Genomic DNA, 8672 nt, shown 5'->3' on the forward strand with positions numbered 1-8672 from the left:
AAAACAAAAACAAAAAAAACTATTGCTAAGAGCAATGTCAAAGAATTTATTGCCTATGTTTTCTTCTAGGAGTTTTATTGTTTCAGGTCTTACATTTAAGTCTTTAATCTATTTTGAGTTTATTTTTGTATATGGTGTAAGAAAGTGGTCTGATTTTTTTTTTTTTTTTTGCAGTTATCTGTCCATTTTCCCCAATACTATTTATTGAATAGACTGTCTTTACTTCATTGTATATTCCTGCCTCCTTTGTCACAGATTAATTGACCATATAGGTATGGATTTATTTCTGGGCTCTCTAGTCTGATTCATAAATCTATATGTCTGTTTTTATGACAGTAGCATGCTCTTTTGATTAGTATAGGCCTGTAATATACTTGAATATCAGATGGCGTGATATCTCCAACTTTGTTCTTCTTTCTCTAGATTGCTTTAGCTATTCAGGGCTTTTGTGGTGCCATATATAGTTTTAGGATTATTTGCTCTACATACGTGAAAAATATCATTGGTCTTTTGATAGGGATTGAATTGAATCTGAACATGGGTTTTAGTTGTATGTGTGGTCACACAGCAGCCTAGCCGTCTGTCCCCTCCAACCTTTCCTTAGGGAAAGAAGACTCTGGGGGACTGTGCCTCTTTGGGGTTGAATTTATAATATCCTGAGTCTCTTTATCTGGTCCCCTGAAAAAGGGTCTGCGGTCAAAGACGAGTAAGATTCCTCATGGGAGGGACGACTTAAGCCAGATGGGACCCTTTTGGGACCCCCATGAGCAAGTTTAATAACAGTCAAGAGGAAGCCATTCCCCTCCTCCTTGCTATTATGGGAAGCTGCTGTTGCATGCCCCAGTTGTTGTCCGGCACCCTGTTGTGCAAAGGACCCATTAGAGCGATAAGATCTCGCTCTTTCTGCTTAGCTCATGGGATAGTTTTACCGTATGAGACTTGCTCCCCCAAGGGTTGTACACACCGCATCTTAGCCACCTGGGGACGATGTGCATCGGTTGCTTTGGGACAATTATGTGGGAATTGGAAAATTTTTTATTACAGTGTGGTATAAGAGTTTCACAGACCCTGCCCCTAATCATGTGATACTTATTGTAAGAAATCAATAAATATTGATGGCGACGCCAGTCTTGAGGCTGCGAGTCCCTTGGTCCTCTGTGATTTAACTGTATTTGAATCTCTGTCTCTTTATTATAGTTGAACCCTCGCCACCTCCCTCGCCTTCCCACGGCTTGTGTTGTGCAGGTCACAACAGTATGGACATTTTAACTATGTTAATTCTTCCTATCAATGAACATGGTATATGCTTCCATTTATTTGTACCTTGTTCAATTTCTTTCTTTAATATCTTATAATTTTCAGAGTATAGGTCCTTGGTTAGATTTATTCCTAGGTATTTTATTCTTTTTGTTGCATTTGTAAATGTGACTGTTTTATTACTTTATCTTTCTGATAGTTCATTATTGATGTATAAAAATGCAACCGATTTCTGAATATTAAGTTTGCATCCTGGTACTTTACTGAATTCATGTATTAGTTTTAATAGCATTTTGGTGGAATCTTAGAGTGTTCTGTATATGCGTAATGTCTTCTGCAGAACTGACAGTTTTACTTCTTCCTCTCCAATTTGGATGCCTTTTATTTCCTGTGGCTAGGATTTCCAATACTATGTTGAATAAAATTGGTGGAAGTGGACATTCCTGTCTTGTACCTGATCTTAAAGGAAAAAAATTCAGTTTCTCACTGTTGTGTATGATGTTAGCTGTGGGTTTGTCATATATGGCTTTATTATGTTGAGGTATGTTCCCTCTGTTCCCACTTCCTGAGTTTTTATTATAAATGAGTATGGAATTTGTCACATTATTTTTCTGAAACTATTAATATGATCATATGATTTTTCTTTCATTTGTTTACATGGTGTATCACATTAATTGATTTGCAGTATTAAACCAAACTTACATCCTAGGAATAAACCCCACTTGGTCATGGTGTATGATCTTTTTAATGTATTGCTGAATTCAGTTTGCTAATATTTTGTTGAGGATTTTCGCATTGATGCTCATCAGAGGTATCATACTATAATTTTTCCTTTTTTGTAGTGTCTTTCTCTGGATTTTGGTATATCAGGGTAATCCTGGCCTTCTAAAATGAGTTTGGGAGCTTTTGCTACTCTTAAATTCTTTGGAATAGTTGTAAAAGAATAGGTATTAATTATTTTTGGAATGTTGATACAATTCACCTGTGAAGCCATCTGGTCCAGGACTTTGTTTGTTAGCAGTTTTTTATATTATTATTATTACAATTTTGCTTTCATTACTAGCTATTAGTATGTTCAGATTTTCTGGGGTTTTTTTTAATTCAGACTTAGAAGATTGTATGTTTCTAGGAATTTTGCATTTCTTCCAGGTTGTGCAATTTTTGGCATATAATTGTTTGTGTTATTTTCTTATAATTCTTTGTATTTCTGTGATGTCAGTTGCCGCTTCTCCTCTTTCATTACTGATTTTGTCTAATTGGGCCCTCTCTTTTTGTTTTCTTGATGAGTCTAGCTAAAGGTTTATCAATTTTGTTTATCTCTTCAAAAAATCACCACTTGTTTTCACTGCTCTTTTCTATTTTTTGTCTTTATTTTGTTTATGTCCACTCTGATCTTTATCATTGTCTTCCTTCTACTCACTTTGGACTTTATTTTTTCTTTTTCTAGTTCATTTAGGTTTAAGACTAAACTGTTTATTTGAGATTATTCTTGTCTCTTGAGGTAGGCCTGTATTTATATGAATTTCCTTCTTAGAACTACTTTGTGTCTCATAGTTTTTCAGTTACTGTGTTTCCATTTTCATTTGTTTCAAAGTATCTTCTGATTTCTTCCTTGATCTCACTGTTAACTCATTCATTGTTTAGTAACATGTTATTTAGCCTCCGTGTCTTTACGTATTTTTTTCAGTTTTCTTTTGGTAATTGATTTCTAGTTTTATACCATTGCGATTGGAGAAGACGCTTGTTGTGATTTCAATCTTCTAAAATTTACTGAGACTTGTTTTGTGGCCTAACATGTGGTCTATCATGGAAAATGTTCCATGTGTACTTGAAAAGAATATATATTTTCTTCCTTTGTAATGAAATATTCTAAAAATATCTACTAAGTCCATCTGATCTAATGTGTCATTTAAACCACTGTTTCCTTATTGATTTTCTGTCTGGGTGATCTGTCCCTTGATGTCAGTGGAGTGTTAAAGTTCCTTGCAATTATTGTATTACTGTCAATTTCTTCCTTTATATCTGTCAGTAATTGCTTTATATATTTAGGAGCTGTTCTTTTGTGTTCATAGATATTTACAAGAGTTTTACCCTCTTGGTGGATTGATCCCTTTATCATTATGGAATGCCCTTCTTTGTCTCTTATTACAGCTTTTGTTTTAAAGTCTATTTTGTCTGATATAAGTATTGCTATTTCAGCTTATTTTTCCATTACTATTTGTATGAAATATCATTTTCCATTCCTTTACTTTCAGTCTGTTTTTGTCTTTTGATCTGAAGTGGGTGTCTTGTAGACAATATATGCATGGGTCTTGATTTTTTATGCATTCAGCCACCCTTGTCTTTTGATTGGAGCTTTTAGTCCATTTACATTTAAAGTAGTTATTGATAGGTATATATGTAGTTATTGTCATTTTATTGTTTTCTGTTTGTCTAATTTTTCTCTTTTTCTTGTTTTATCTCTTGTTCCCCTCCCTTGTATGTTTTTGTTTGTTTGTTTGAAAATAATCTACATCTATTTATTTATTTTTATTTATTTATTTATTTAGTTAGTTAGTTAGTTTCAGGTGCACAAGACAAAGCAAAACTTAGACGTTTATCATTTATATCCCTCACACTGTGTGAACCCCCCTCCCCCATCCACTATCCCTCTGTACGTTCCCAAAACCTGTCACCTTCCCCTTATCCCCACCCCCCTGCCCCTCTAGCAACCCTCTGTTTTTCCTCCATGTTTCCAAAACTGTTTCTGATTAATTCATTCACTTATTCTTTTCTTTAGATTCCGCATATAAGTGAGATCATATGGTATTTGTCTTTCTCTTTCTGACTTATTTCACTTAACATAATGTTCTCTAGGTCCATCCATGTTGTTGCAAATGGTAAGATTTCTTTCTTCTTTATGGTTGCCTAATACTCCATTGTATAAATGTACCACAGTTTCTTAATCCAGTCATCTACTGATGGGCATTTCAGTTGTTTCCATGTCTTGGCTATTGTGTATAGTGCTGCAATAAACATAGGAGTGCATAAAGATTTTTGAATTGGAGTTTTGGATTTCTCCGGATAGATACCTAGGAGTGGGATTGCTGGATCATAAGGTAGTTCCATTTTCAGATTTTTGAGATACCTCCAAACTGTTTTCCATAGTGGCTGCACCAATCTGCATTCCCACCAACAGTGCACCAGCGTTCCCTTTTCTCCGCATCCACGCCAGCACTTGTTGTTTGTTGATTTATTGATGATAGCCATCCTGACTGGGGTGAGGTGGTATCTCATTGTGGTTTTTATTTGCATTTCTCTAATGGTTAGTGAGGTTGAACATTTCTTCATATGTCTGTTTGCCATCTGTGTGTCCTTTTTAGAAAAATGTCTCTTCATGTCCTCTGCCCATTTTTTAATTGGGTTGTTTGTTTTTTTGGAGTTGAGTTGAGTGAGTTTTTTATAAATTTGTGATATTAACCCCTTATCAGATATATCACTGGCAAATATCTTTTCCCAATCAGTAGGATCCCTTTTTGTTTAATTGATGGTTTCCTTTGCTGTGAAAAAGCTTTTTAGTTTGATGTAATCCCACATGTTTATTTTTCCTCTTACTTCCCTCGCGCGAGGGGATATATCAGTAAAAATCTTACTCCGGGTAATGTCTGTGAAGTTTCTTCCTATATTTTCTTCTAGGAATTTTATGGTTTCAGATCTTACATTTAAATCTTTAAGCCATTTTGAATTTATTTTTGTATGTGGTGTAAGGAGGTGATCCAGCTTCATCTTTTTGCATGTGTCTGTCCAAGTTTCCCAGCACCATCGCATGTGTCTGTCCAAGTTTCCCAGCACCAACTTTCCCAGCACCATTATTGAATAGACTGTCTTTACCCCACCGTACATTCTTGCTTCCATTGTCATAGATTAAGTGGCCATATAGACATGGATTTATTTCTGGACTCTCTATTCTGTTCCATTGATCTATAGGTCTGTTTTTATGCCAGTACCATGCTGTTTTGATTACTGTAGCCTTGTAGTATAATTTGAAGTCAGGTATTGTTATACCTCCCACTCTGTTCTTACTTCTCAAGATTGTTGAAGATATCCGGGGTCTTTTGTTATCCCATATAAATTTTAGGATTATATGTTCTATTTCTGTGAAAAATGTCGTTGGTAGTTTGATAGGAATTGCGTTGAATATATATATTGCCTTAGGCAGTATGGACATTTTAACTATATTAATTCTTCCTATCCATGAACATGGTATGTGTTTCCATCTATTTGTATCTTCTTTCATTTCTTTCTTCAGTGTCTTATAATTTTCTGAGTACAGATCTTTTACTTCTTTGGTTAAATTTATTCCCAGGTATTTTATAGTCTTTGGAGCAATTGTAAATGGAATTGCTTTTTTAATTTCTCCTTCTGATGTTTTATTATTGGTATATACAAATGCAACTGATTTCTGAATATTAATTTTGTATCCTGCTACTTTACTAAATTCATCTATCAGCTCTAATAGTTTCTTGGTGGAGTCTTTAGGGTTCTCTAAATATAGTATCATATCATCTGCATATAATGACAGTTATACTTCCTCCTTACCGATTTGGATGCCTTTTATTTCTTTTTCTTGTCTGATTGCTGTTGCTAGAACTTCCAGCACTATGTTGAATAGAAGTGGAGAAAGTGGGCAGCCTTGCCTTGTTCCTGATTTTAAGGGGAATGGTTTTAGTTTTTCCCCATTGAGTATGATGTTAGCTGTGGGTCTATCATATATGGCCTTTATTATGTTGAGATATGGTCCCTCTATTCCCACTTTCTTAAGGGTTTTTACCATGAATGGCTGCTGAATTTTATCAAATGCTTTTTCTGCGTCAATTGATATGATCATATGATTTTTATTTTTCATTTTGTTAATGTGGTGTATCACATTAATTGATTTGCGGATGTTGAACCACCCTTGCATACCAGGGATGAATCCCACTTGATCATGGTGTATAATCTTTTTAATATATTGCTGAATTCTGTTTGCTAGTATTTTGTTGATGATTTTTGCATCTATGTTCATTAGCGATATCGGCCTGTAGTTTTCTTTTTTTGTGGTGTCTTTGTCTGATTTTGGGATCAGGGTGATAGTGGCTTCGTAAAAAGTGTTTGGGAGTCTTCCCTCCCTCTGGATTTTTTGGAAGAGTTTGAGGAGAATAGGTGACAATTCTTTTTGGAACGTTCTGTAAAATTCACCTGTAAAGCCATCTGGTCCAGGGCTTTTGTTTGTTGGGAGATTGTTGATTACTGATTCAATTTCCTTGGTGGTAATCAGTCTATTCAGGTTTTCTGTCTCCTCTTGAGTTAGCCTTGGGAGGTTGTATGCATCTAGGAAATTGTCCATTTCTTCCAGGTTGTCAAATTTGTTGGCATACAGTTGCTCGTAGTAATTTCTTAGGATTTTTTGTATCTCTGTGGTGTCTGTTGTCACTTCTCCTCTTTCATTACTGATTTTATTAATTTGGGACCTCTCTCTCTTTTTTTTAATGAGTCTGGCTAAAGGTTTGTCAATTTTGTTTATCTTCTCTAAGAACCAACTCTTGGATTCATTGATCTTTTGTATTGTTTTTCTGGTTTCTATTTCATTTATTTCCGCTCTGATCTTTATTATCTCCTTCCTTGTACACCCTTTGGGCTTATTTTGTTGTTCTTTTTCCAGATCCCTTAAGTGTGAAGATAAACTGTTGATTAGTGATGTTTCTTGTTTCTTTAGGTAGGCCTGCAGTGCTATGAACTTCCCTCTTAGGACTGCTTTTGCAGCATCCCATAGATTTTGGGTCGTTGTATTTTCATTTTCGTTTGTCTCGAGATGTCTTTGATTTCTTCCTTGATCTCCTGTTTGACCCATTCATTATTTAGTAACATATTATTCAGCCTCCATGAATTTGTGTGTCTTCCAGTCTTTTTCCTGTAGTTCATTTCTAATTTCATAGCACTGTGGTCAGAGAAGACAATTGGTATGATTTCAATTTTCTTAAATTTATCCAGACTTGCTTTGTGGCCTAACATATGGTCTATCTTGGAGAATGTTCCATGTGCGCTTGAGAAGAACGTGTATTCTGCAGCATTGGGGTGGAATGCTCTGAAAATATCGGTTAAATCCAAGTGGTCCAATGTGTCATTTAAGGCTGTTGTTTCCGTATTGATTTTCTGTCTGGAAGACCTGTCCCTTGTTGTCAGAGGTGTGTTGAAGTCCCCTACTATGATAGTGTTACTGTTGATCTCCATCTTTATGTCAGTCAATATCTGTTTTATATATTTAGGTGCTCCTATGTTGGGTGCATAGATGTTTACTAGGGTTATATCCTCTTGTCGAATTGATCCCTTTATTATTATATAGTGTCCATCTTTGTCTTTTAATATTTTCTTCATTTTAAAGCCTATTTTGTCAGAGATAAGTATTGCAACTCCAGCTTTTTTCTCATTTCCATTTGCATGGAATATCTTACTCCAACCCTTCACTTTCAGCCTATGTGTGTCTTTTGATCTGAGGTGAGTCTCTTGTATACAGCATATACAAGGGTCTTGCTTTCTTATCCATTCAGCCACCCTATGTCTCTTGATTGGAGCATTTAAACCATTTACATTTAAAGTGATTATTGATAAGTACATAGTTATTGCCATTTTTAAATTTGTGGTTAGATTGTTTTCATCTTTCTTCTATTTACAGAAGTCCTTTTAGTATTTCTTGCAATGCTGGCCTGGTGGTAATGAATTCCTTTAGCTTACTCTTTTCTGGGAAGCTCTTTAACTCCCCGTCAATTTTAAATGATAGCCTTGCTGGATAAAGCAACCTAGGTTGTAGGCCTTTGTTTTCCATCACTTTGAGTATCTCCTGCCACTCCCTCCTGGCCTTCAATGTTTCTGCAGAAAAGTCATTTGATAGTCTTATGGGAGTTCCCTTGTATGTAACCCTCTGTCTTTCTCTTGCTGCTTTTAGGATTCTCTCTTTGTCTTTAATCTTTGCCATTTTAACTATAATGTGTCTTGGAGTGGACCTGTTTGGGTTTATCCTGGTTGGAACTCTCTGCACTTCCTGGACTTGTATGTTGGTTTCCTTCATCAGGTTAGGGAAATTTTCAGACATTATTACTTCAAATATGTTCTCAATCCCTTGTTTCTTCTCTTCACCTTCTGGTATTCCTATGATGCGCATGTTGTTGCGCTTGATGTTATCCCATAGGTCTCTTAAACCATCTTTATTGTTTTTTATTCTTTTTTCTTTCTGTTGTTCTGTTTGGGTGATCTCTGCTAACTTGTCTTCTAAGTTGCTGAGTCGATCCTCTGCTTCATCTAACCTGCTGTTAATTCCTTCAAGTGAGTTCTTTATTTCGGTAACTGTGTTCTTTAGTTCTAACTGGTTGTTCGTTATGATTTCTAACTCCTTCTTGATG

Source organism: Rhinolophus sinicus, chromosome 5 (assembly GCF_057876585.1).
Source record: "Rhinolophus sinicus isolate RSI-liver-muscle chromosome 5, RSI-T2T, whole genome shotgun sequence".
Lineage (NCBI taxonomy): Eukaryota > Metazoa > Chordata > Mammalia > Chiroptera > Rhinolophidae > Rhinolophus > Rhinolophus sinicus.